This window comes from Rattus norvegicus, chromosome 19 (assembly GCF_021556685.1).
Source record: "Rattus norvegicus strain SHRSP/BbbUtx chromosome 19, alternate assembly SHRSP_T2T, whole genome shotgun sequence".
Lineage (NCBI taxonomy): Eukaryota > Metazoa > Chordata > Mammalia > Rodentia > Muridae > Rattus > Rattus norvegicus.
This window is the reverse complement of record NC_141552.1, coordinates 39,552,158-39,564,521: the sequence shown is the minus strand read 5'-3', so window position 1 is coordinate 39,564,521 and position 12,364 is coordinate 39,552,158.

The window sequence follows — 12,364 nt, the reverse complement described above, 5'->3', positions numbered from 1 at the left end:
GGGTCACGTGAGCGCCGAGGTCCGCGCCTGGGGAGGAGGCGGGGCGGGGGCGGGGGCGGGGCTCCCGGCGGCCCCCGGGGCTTGCAGCGGGGAGTGGGATCTCTGTTCGCTGTGCTGCGTGGCAAGCGCTCCTCATAGCGTAGGGGGACTCTGAACAGGCCTGAGCGGCCGCGAGTCTCACGAACCTTGTCCCCCACCTCGGACCCCTCTGAAAGCAAAAGTCACGATCCACCTCCCTACACACACCGCCTAGCTGCATAGAGGCATCCATCCTCCCATTTACCCGTAGGCAAGCACAGGGAGAGCCTGACTTCAACTCAAATGCCTGTGTCCTGGGCCTTGGGGGACCACCGTACCTCTTAGGACAAGGATGGCTGTAAAACTTAATGAGGAAGAGTAGGGCAAGTGTACAGACCCCCAAGTGAGCAATAAACGCTAGTGGCTGTCACTTTTAGCTTATTGTTTTAAAGACTCTATTTTGATTCATGTGTGTTAGAAATAAGTTCCGGGATGGCAAAGGAAGAAGCCACCCTTCAAAATGAAATGTCCGAACAAGGCAAACTTTACTCTTCATCAAAACAGTGTGCTGCGGAAAAGCTAAGAGAAGACAGGAAGTGCATTTGGTTTCTATTCTAACTCAGGTGACCTCGCACTCTTATTCAATTGGCTAGTCTGAAAAAAATTTGGCGCAGAGGAAATTGAGGAGGAAAGGGGTCACTGCTCTAAGCAATCAATTTTCTAGAATGGAGTAGGGTGGCCTTTGTGATGCGGGGAGAATTAAAACATCTCCTTAAAAGTCCTACAAGGTAGGGGAGAGAACGATTTTTTTTTTTTTTTTTTGTTCTTTTTTTTGGAGCTGGGGACCGAACCCAGGGCCTTGCGCTTCCTAGGTAAGCGCTCTACCACTGAGCTAAATCCCCAGCCCCCAGAACGATTTTTTTAACAACTGTCCAAAACACAAGTTGTATACTATTTGCTAGGAAAGACTCATATTTGATTTCTCACATGTGTATATATGTGTTTCTTTGTGGGAGTTATGAAACATGTGTGGGGATCCTCTGGACGTCAGAAAAGGACATGGGATCCCCTAAAATGAAGTTATAAAGCCAGACTTGGTTTTCTACAAGAGCAGTATACTCTAAATACCCAGCCATCTCTTCCATTCCTGTTTTAATCTTTACACTATTTATTGTGTGTGTTCACGTGCATATACACGCACATCCAAGGCAAATGTGTGGTGGTCAGTGAGTAACTTACAAGACCACTTTTCTTCTGCACTCTATCATTAGGGGGTGGGGTGGTTCACCTTCCCTAAGCCCTGAACAGGGCCAGCACACCATCCCTGAACTATCAGGATTACAGTAGAAGCCTCTTCCTTGTCCCTCAGCCTCCTCCTCCTCCTTACATTCTCTTCCCCAAACCACAGACCAACAGGGCCTAAGTCTAGACATTTCCAGGAGGAGCCCCTCTGTCATCTGCTGCCCCTGCTCTCTCCACATCTGTGTTCATTCACGGCTTCAACAAGTTGACATCCGCATTCTACCTCAAAGGTTTGTGGAGGGAATAAAATAACTTGCCACACCAGACATCCAACTTCCTTTTTGCCGATTGATAAAAGAGAGACGCCCCTTGCTTTCATAATCAAGCCATGATGTTCATAGTCCCTTGCATAATAGGCAAGGAACCCACCCATCTTACAGATGAGGAGGGCACGGACTTGGCAGGGAGAAAGCCTTGCCTGGGGCCCTGCCTGCCAGGTTCTGGGCCGCCTCTGGGGAGGAGGCTTGGGAATCCAGCCAGATTCTCCTTCAACCTTCTAGCATTCATTTACTCAGTAAGTCTTTATCTCGGTCTGCTAGGGAATTGGGTGGACTGGAAGCAGCTGTAGTCTGGGCTTTAAAAGGCACAGACAGGGGCTGGGGATTTAGCTCAGTGGTAGAGCACTTACCTAGGAAGCGCAAGGCCCTGGGTTCGGTCCCCAGCTCCGAAAAAAAGAACCAAAAAAAAAAAAAAAAAAAAAAAAAAAAAAAGGCACAGACAAAGAACTCATTGTAAAATCTCCACACAGCGATGATAAAAGTCCGACCAGATCCCTGAGGCATCCTTGGCCTCTTTCCAGTCTACTCTGGACCCCAGACATGTTCCGTGTCACCGGGCTCTGCTTCTCCATGCCAGAGAGTCTGAGAAGAGGTTTCTCAGCCTCATTTGGCCTTCAAGGTAGTCTGTCCAGCCACTCTGGTCTCTTCATATTGCTGCCAGCCACAGGGTCTTTGCACAGGTTGCTATCTGGTCTAAAATGTCTTCCTGTCACATCTCCCCGAGGCTGGTCCTCTTTGCTCATTTATTTTGTTTAAATTAATTATGTTTAACATTTTTATTTAAATGTATTTTTATGTGTATATATATGTGTGTGTGTGTAGATATGTGGCCATGAGTCCAGGTACCCATGGAGGCCAGAAAAGGGTATCAGATCCCCTGGAACTAGAGTTACAGATGATCGTGAGCCACCATGGGGGTGCTGGGAACCAAACTTGGGTCTTCTAGGAAAGCAAAAAGTCCTCCTAGTTGTTGCCATTTCTCTGGCCCAATATATTTAGCCCCTCTCTCTCTCTCTCTCTCTCTCTCTCTCTCTCTCTCTCTCTCTCTGTGTGTGTGTGTGTGTGTGTGTACAAGAGAACACGTGTGTTGTCAATGGCATATATGGAGGACAGAGGATAATTTTCAGGACTCATTCTCATCGTTCACCATGGTCCTGGGCTCGAACTCTGGTTATCAATGATGATGCCGTTACCCTCTGAGGAATTTCACTGGCCAATGTTTAAATGATTTTTATTTGTTTTAATTATCTGAGGAAATGTCGCTGTCCTGCGACTCTCACGGCCCGCCCCTAATGGCATCTCCAGACCTTGGCATGGTTTGACTTAATATCAAAGGCACTCGGCTCCACATGTGGTTGTTTGAATGAGGACAGCTCCCATAGACTCAGACATTTGAATGTTCGGTCCCTTGTTGGTGAACTGTCTGGGAAGGACGAGAAGGTGTGGCCTTGTTGGAGGAGGTGTGTTACTGGCAGTGGGTTTGAGGTTTCCAAAGCCCATGCTAGGCCTAGACTTTGCACCGTTCTCTCTGCATTGTCCTGTTATCAGGATGTAAGCTCTCAGCTGCTGCTCCAGCGCCATGCCCGCCTGCCCACCCACCCGCCTGCCTGCCTGACTGCCACCATTCACCACCATGGTTATGATAATGGATTAATCCCCTGAAACTGTACACCACACCTCACTTAAATACTTTCTACCAAAAATTGCCATTGTCATGTTTATTCACAACAATAGAACAATAACTAGATACAGGTCCTGCTGTCTCCATCTGTAGAGTGGACACCGTGAGCGGAACACTATTTCTATGGAAGCCTATTGACAACTCTACCATGGTGGTGAGCAGGCAGGTTTCCCTGAGGAGCTGGCCTTGGCACTGAGTGTTAAAGAATGAGTAAAAACATGCTCAACGCTTAGAAAATTCCAGAACCCAGGAGGTAGAAGCAGATAGATCTCTGTGAATTTGAGGCCACATAGTGAAACCTTGTCTCAATAAAATAAAAGGAAGGAAGGAAGGAGGGAAGGAAGGAAGGAAAGAAGAGCGGTGGGAGATGTCCAGATATCCTTAAGGAAAACAGTTAAGCTCTGGGGCACTACTGGCTTCTCTGTCCCCCATCTTCTCTCTCCTCCACTAATCCACTGTGGTCATAGAGGCCTCCTCACTGGTCCTCAGACAAAACAAGCCTGCCTGACCTCAGGATCTTTGAACTGGCTATTCTCTCTATCTATAATGGTGTTCCTTTTTATCTTAAGTTTCTCTCTCTCTTCATTCTACTTTTGTTCAAATGTTACCTCCTAAGCCAGATTTTTTCTGGCACCTTCACCTAAAACAAGTCCCATCTACTATATATGTGCCTTAGTTAGGGTTTTACTGCTGTGAACAGACACTGTGACCAAGGCAACTCTTATAAGGACAACATTTAATTGGGGCTGGCTTACAGGTTCAGAGGTTCAGTCCATTACCATAGAGGCGGGAGCATGGCAGCATCCAGGCAGGCATGGTGCAAGAGGAGCTGAGAGTTCTACATCTTCATCTGAAGGCTTCTAGTGGAAGACTCACTTCCAGGAAGCTAGGGTGAGGGTCTTAAGACCACACCCGCAGTGACACACTTATTCCAACAAGGCCACATCTCTGAATAGTGCCTCTCCCTGGGCCAAGCATATACAAACCATCACAATATGTATATGTACATATATGTGATATGTGTGTATGTGTATATGTATATGTAATTTTTTGTTTGTATGAGTGTCTTGCCTGTATGTATGTCTGTGTACCATATGCATACCTGGTCCTGCAGAAGTCAAAAGAAGTCATCAGATCGCCTGGAACTGGGGTTATACGGGTTGTAAGCCAAAAGTGAGTGCTGGGAACCAAATGTGGGTCCTCTGCAAATGCGACAAATCCTCTTAATCACTGCGCCATCTTGCCAGCACCCACAAACAGTGTTTTTCTATGGTACTTAGAATTGAACTTAGGGCCTTGTACATCTGGACAGAGGTTCAACTACTCAGGTACATCCTCTGCTTTCCTGAAAATAATCTTTTTTATTTCACTTAGTTTGCATGTGTAGGTATTTGGCCTGCATGTACATCTATATAGTATGTGTGTGCCCAGTGCCCTCAGAAACCAGAAGAGGCAGTCACATCCCCTGGAATTGCAGTCACAGATGACTGTGATCCACAGTGCGGGTACTAGGAAAAGAATCAAGGTCTTCTGGAAAAGCAGCCCATGTTCTAACCACTGAGCCATCTCTCTTCCCTGCAGATTGTAATCTTTTGGTAGTGTAAGGCTGAACAGTTTCATGCTATGCATGCTCTCTAGCAATGAGCTGAATCCCCAGCCCTCTTCTTTTTCTTTAATAACTTTCATTTTAAAAACAGGATTTTTAGGTCTTGGAAAAAGATGACCCCAGGAAGTCTAGACTGGGACTCTTTGGTTTTTTTAATTATAGAAATTGATGAGCTAGGCGGTGATGACGCAGGCCTTTAATCCAGGCACACAGGAGGCAGAGGCAGAGGCAGGTGGATCTCTGATGAGATCAGCCTGGGCTTCAGAGTGAGTTCCAGGGCTACATAGAGAAACCTTGTCTCCAAAAAAAAAAAAAAAAAAAAAAGAAAGAAAGAAAGAAAGAAAGAAGAAAAAATAATGAAAACCACTCTTTATTCTCCCAGCATTCAGATAAAGATGATAAGGACTGGGTTGGGGATTTAGCTCAGTGGTAGAGTGCTTGCCTAGCAAGTGCAAGGCCCTAGGTTCGGTCCCCAGCTCCGAAAAAAAGAAAAGAAAAAAAAAAGGATGATAAGGACTTAGAAAAAGGTCATTTTTAGAATTTATGAATGTATGCATGTATATTATATAAAAACTCGTGCAGGTGTCTACCAAAGCCAGACAGGGGACATCGACGCTCCAGGAGCTAAAGTTACACGTGGTTCTGACATGAGAGCTATGAACCAAACTCATGTCCTCTGCAAGAGTAGAACTACTGACTGCTGAGACATTTCTCCAGCCCCAACTTTTCTTTTGAGACAGAGTCTTGCTTCATAGCCTAGGCTGTCCTTGAACTCACCCTGTAGACTAGGAAGCTTTCAAAACTCTATCTTCTGACTCAGCATCGGGAGTAACTGGGGATTACAAGCCTGTGCAACTAGGTCCCACCAAAGGTTAATACATTTTCTGTTGTTCCTTGTCTCTCTGAGATTAGGGATTTATCTTGTTCATAACTGAGTTCCAAGCTTCTACGATGAAGTCTAGAATGTACTGGAAACTTTGTTACCAACTGCCCGCGGCAGAGAGCCCTGACCTAGAATCCTCCAGTGAGGAGCCAGGCATTTGTCTCACATGGTGAAACACTTGCCCAGCATATGGGAGGCTGGATCCATGTCCCCAAACACCAAAGGCTAAACAACAATGACAGCAACATAGCTACCGAGTGACTGGAAAGAGGAGTAAACTGGGCACAGCTGGAATCTGGTCTGAGTGTTTGATAGACAGGTGCGGCTATGGGTACAAGCTGGCCTGAGAAAATGACCCTGTAGAGAAGCTCATGAGGGACAGGCCATAGCTCCTGAGATGGCAGCCCCACTGCATGTGTTATGACATTTTGTTTTAAGGAGCTGGAAGGAAACCACAGACAGCTTCACACCAGAGATCCAGGGCCACACCTCCTGGGCTCTGAGTCAGTGACAATCAGAAAATCTTTATCAGGGTGGAGCTAAATGATGTCGAGTTTTCTCAAGAGGTAAAAGTTCTTTGCCGACCAAATCTAAAGCTGAGCACAGTGGTGTGAGGACGTCATCCCAACAACCCGGAAGCTGAGGCTGGAGGACTGGTGCGAGTTCAAAGCCAACCTAGGCTATGCAGAGAAGCCTTGTCTCAAAAATCAAAACTAAACTAAAACAAAACAAAATCCCCAAAATGCCAGGGACTGGAGAGATACCTCAGCGGTTAGGAGTGCTGACTGTTCTTCCAGAGACCTCAAGTTCAAATCCCAGCAATCATATGGTGGCTCACAACCATCTGTAATGGGATTCGATGCTCTCTTCTGGTGTGTCTGAAGACAGCAATCATGTACTCATATCCATAAAATAAATAATAAATCTTAAAAATAAAACTAAAGCAAAACAAACCCCTCAAACACTGGGGACTGGAGAGATGGCTCAGTGATTAAGAGTATTTACTGGGGCTGGAGAGATGGCTCAGTGGTTAGGAGCACTGACTGTTCTTCCAGAGGTCCTGAGTTCAAATCCCAGCAACCACATGGTGGCTCACAACCATCTATAATGAGATCTGATGCCCTCTTCTGGTGTGTCTGAAGACAGCTACAGTGTACTCAAATACATTAAATAAATAAATCTTTTAAAAAAAAAGAGTATTTACTGTTCCTCCAAAGGACCGTAGTTTGATTCCCAGTGGCTATAACCCCTGCTCCAAGGAGATCTTCATATAGACACAGAAATAAAATGAACTGGAAGAGAAATTAACCCTTACCCTTTTTGCCAAAAGGAAAACAAAAGAAATGGTTTGATGTATAAGATGAGCAGTAGTGCCTCAAGTCCCCAGCACGTTCGTGCAACGCTGAGCATAGTGTGGGCACCTGCAGCCTCTGCATTGTGAGACAGGCACAGGCCGAGCAGAGCGGCAAGCTTCCGTCATCAAGAGAACTCTCTTGTTGAAATAGATGGAAAGCAATGGAAGACATCTGACATCTTGTTGGCTTTCGCATAGAGAGGGAGGGAATATATATACTTACATATACATACATACATATATATACATAATATATACACACACACACACACACACACACACACACACACACACACACACACTCTATAGGACAGGTTTACCTACCATCAATACTAAATGTGTCACTCCAGAGGCTCAGGCAGGATTAAGACCTGCAGGTCAGCCTGGGCTGCCTAGCCTACTCAACAAGAACCAATTTGGCAGGGCTGGGTGGACTCAGGGGCAGAGGGCTTGCCTAGCTTTTCTAAGGCTCTGGGCTCTATCACCACCCCTTCCAAACAAAATGAAATGATGTGCTATGCTGAGGGAAACCTGGTACAGAACCCACTGGGATGTTGCATGCCTAGGGAGGCTGAAGTAGGGTGACCAGGGGCTAAAGACCAGCTTAGGCTGAGGGAGATTCTGCCTAAGCAACAGACCCATGTGCAAGGAGTGGCTCATTTGAGTTCAGACTGAAAGCTTGGGAGTAAACACTGTGTGAGCAAGGGTTCCTGAGAGGAAGGCTGCTTGGTTAAAATGTCCATGACTGTGCAGAGTTCGGAACTTGGAGGTCCGGAACCTAATTACAGCCTCTCACAGGCTAGCTTTCAATCTTAAAGAGCCAACCCAGTCTTTTATGTCAGACCTAACATCCTGATAAACTGGTAAAAACAAAACAGTGGAATGTGTTAACTTAGAAACCCCTCTTCTGGGGCTCAGCGGTTAAGAGCACTGACTGCTCTTCCAGAGGTCCTGAGTTCAATTCCCAGCAACCACTTAGTGGCTCACAACCATCTGTCAAGGGATCCAATGCCCTCTTCTGGTGTGTCTGAAGACAGCGACAGTGTACTCACATACATGAAGTAAATAAATAAAATCTTAAAAAAGAAAAAAGAAAGAAACCCCTCTTCTCTCAGGGGAAGGGAGGCTAAGAATGCTGACAGACAGCTATTGAGGCCGGTCTGCCTGGTGGTGGTGAACCACTTCTCTGATGTTTCTTTGGAGGCGGTTTTAAAATGCCTTCATTTGGGGGTTGGGGATTTAGCTCAGTGGTAGAGCGCTTGCTAGGCAAGGCCCTGGGTTCGGTCCCCAGCTCCTAAAAAAAGAAAAGAAAAGAAAAATGCCTTCATTTATCTGGGTGCCACGGCTCAGGCTCAGGCTTAGGCTTTTTCCTTTCCCTCTCCGTTAATTAATTTATTCACTTTACATCCCGATCCCAGCCACCTCTGTCCTCTGCACGGTCCCTCCCCCACCCTCCTCTCTTCTCCTCCAAGAAGGGGGAGCCCCGTCCACCCCGGGGTGGGTACCAACCCATCCAATCACTGCAGGACCAGGCACATCCTCTTCCCCTGAGGCAACCCAGGTAGGGGAAGAAGGCAAGCAAGAGTCAGGGATAGCGCCCTCTCTAGTCGTTGGGGGACCGGCATGGGGCTGCGCATCCTGCTCCCTGTGTGCTGAGGGCCCCCATCCAGCCTGAGTTTGGTTGGTGGCTCAGTCTCTGAAAGCCCCCTGGGGTTCAGGTTAGTTGACTCTGTTGGTCTTCCTGTGGAGTTCCTATCTCCCTTCAGGGCCTTCAATCCTTCCCCAACTCTTCCATAAGAGTCCCTGACCTCCAGACACTATTTGGCTTGGTTACTGCGTGTGTTCCAGTCAGCTGCTGGGTGGAGTCTCTCAGAGGACAGTTAGTTCGAGTCTAACTGTGTCAGAGATTGGTGCCCGCCCATGGGATGGGCCTCAGGTTGGGCCGGTTATTGGTTGGCCATTCCTTCCGTCTCTGTTCCGGTTTTTGTTCCTCCAGTTTTTTTAGACAGGACAGATTTTGGGTCAAAAGTTTCATGGGTGGGTTGGTGTCCTTGTTCCTCTACTGGGAGGGTGCAGGCTTTGATCCTAGCCCTGGGGAGGAACAGGTTTAGATCTCTCTGTGAGTTCCAGGACAGCCTAGTCTACATAGTGAGTTCTAGGATACCCAGGACTACACAGACTTTGTCTCAAGAACAAAACAAAACTCAAGAAACAAAGTAAGTAAAAGTGCCTTGATTTATGACCTTCTTGGTCCTATTCCTGTAACAACCCCGTGAAGCTGCTTCCATGTTGGAACACCAGACTGTGGCGTAACCTAACTCTGTGCTCCCTGGATCATGGCCACTCAGGTTTGGCTCTAGAACAAACTGCCACTTCCTCTAAAGTGAGAGCTGTGCTTAGGGTCGACGCCTGCCACTGTCATGCAGTAATTCACACCTAATTCCAGCATTCCTGCCTGGGCTACATGCAGAAACTGTCGCAGCCTAAAAGGAAACAAACCAAACCAAAGGGTGCATGATGGCTTACACCTTTAATCTCAGCAGAGGCAGGTAGATCTCTGGGCTTGATGCTTATCTGGTCTACAGAGCAAGTTCCAGGATAACCAGGGCTACACATAGAAACCTTCTTGAGACCAAATCAAGCCAAACTGAGCAAGCACACAAAAGACCCAAATGTCTGAGAACGGCAGCTCTGTCTTAGGGTCCTGGTGGGTTTTGGTGACATGGCCTCTGGCACCCTAGCAGCTATTGCTGCGCTTAGCAGGGTCTGTGGCGGGGATGGTTATCCCAGACCAGGAGACTTTTAACTAGAATTCACTAGTTCAGTACTTATTTATTTAAAAGATTTATGTTTGATACACTGTACAGTACACCATAACTGTCTCCAGACATACCAGAAGAGAGCATCAGATCCCATTATAGACGGTTGCAAGTCACCATGTGGTTGCTGGGAACTGAACTCAGGTTGTCCAGTTTGGAAGCAATCATCTTTATCCACCAAGGTATCAATGATCCCGTTCTCCAACTTTCCAAGGGCATAAGTCTACAATCGGCACACCATTCTTCAGAACTATATTCTCCCATTCCACATGGCTTGTTTTGTTTTGTTTTGTTTTGTTTTTTTGAGACAAGATTTTTTTCTGCGAAACAACCCTGGCTGTCCTAGAAACTAGCTCTGTAGACCAGGCTGGCCTCACACTCACAATTAAAGGCGTGTACGATACTGCCTGGCTTGTTTAAACCGCCTTTAAAAAAGAAATACATCAGCCTTTCTTGACTCCCATTTCCATGACAATTTTTACAACCTAAGCTAACGCACAGCTGTAATCTTTTTTTTTTCCGGAGCTGGGGACCGAACCCAGGGCCTTGCACTTGCTAGGCAAGCTCTCTACCACTGAGCTAAATCCCCAACCCCCACAGCTGTAATCTTAAATTATGTGCTGGTCAACACCCCTGACCGAAGAATAACTAATACATGTGCGTTTATACACTGGTCATGATCATCAATTGCTGAAAACAATATCAGAATACGCACCATGAATGTTGAAATCAGTGTACGGACATTACCTGATAAACAGTGATACTTGTAAAGCTTTTCACTAACCTATGCTAGTTGGATTTACTGACTTAATCCCTTGTAAAACTGTTAACATTTCTGGGAGGTGTCCCTCCTTCCCCATGTGATGCTCTCTGGGCTGCTCGACCAGAGAGGGAAGCTGTTTGTTATGACACACACAGGGGCAGACTCACAGGACAGCCTTCATGTAGGAAGAAGGCTACAGTCAACAGATGGGGATGACAGAGGACAAGGCGAGTGGGGGAGAGAATCTAAATCAGGGCTTGCTCTTGATTTAATGACACCAAGAGGAAGGGCTTTCATTTCTTTCCTTAATGCGACACAGATGCATTATTGCCGACTCTGAGTTAATTATTAATTCAATCAAACCAAATGCACTTTTGGAGATAGGAGCTCACTGGATAGCCCAGGTTAATCTGGAATTTAAACTTCTCTTGCCTCAGCTTGCCAAGTGCTGCTATCACAGCCCTGAGTTAGGCACTGACAGCTCTCATGCACACGTCCTTGAGAATAACACAGTGTCATTGTTCCATTTCCTGTTTGGGGGCATCCGTGCAGGTTGGGGTATTCTTTAAGCTATTTTATTGCTTTTTTATTTTTATTTTTATGGTTATTGGCCTCAGACTGTGCTTCCCCACCCCTGGAGCAGTGCCCCGGGACTTCCCTAAGGCCCAACACCTTCCCAGTGACAGCGAGAGGTAAGCTCAGTCACCTCCCATGTCCTGCCTCCTTGAGTGGTCGAGCAGTGTGTCAGAGTGGACATGGGACCCATAACCCTACATCTATGTAGTTTTTCAGAGAATTAAAGGTTTCAGACTAGACTGGGGTATATGAAACCTTATCTCAAAAAATCAAAACCATAGCCGGTGGGGGTAGCTCAACACCATTTGTCACTGGGTAGGTAGAGCCAGTCAAGCCAATTTCTGAGTTCCAGGACAGCTAGGGCTACACAGAGAAACCCTGTCCTGGGGCGGGGGTGGGATGGGGTGGAGGGAAGCAAAACCAGGACTGGAGAGTTGGCTCAATGGTTAGAGGCTTTGTTGTGTTTTGCACCCACATGGCAGCTCACAATTGTCTGTAACCCCAGTTCCAGGGGATCCGGTGCCATCTTCTGACCTCTGGGGCTACCGCACATGCATACATGCAGGCAAAAGGCTCAGAGACAGAATATTTTTTTTAAATCTAAAGAACAAACCCCCCAAACAAATCATACCAAAACAATGACTGGGGTTGTAGTCAGTGGTAGAGGGCTTGTCTGGCACACATACAGCCCTGAGTCCATCTCAGTACACCAAATAAGAAACACCAAAACCCTGCTAATTACAAAGCACCAGACCAAGCTACCCGGGCAAGGCACACTTGCCATCCCAGAACTTGAAGGGCTGAGGCAGGAAGATGGTGACTTCAGGGTAGCCTGGGCAGCTGAGTGATATAGAACAAAGTATGCTGAGTACAGTGGCACTCACCTTTAACTCCAGCACTTGGAAGGCAGGGGCAGGCGGATCTCTGAGTTCAAGGTGAGCCAGATTTACATAATGATTTCCAAGCCAGCCAGAGCTACTTGGTGAGATCCTGTCTCAATAAACAAACAAAAAATGAAAATAAAGGGCCAGTGAGACGCTGCTGCTGCCAAGCCTGAAGGACCTGAGTGTGCTCTTCAGGGCTC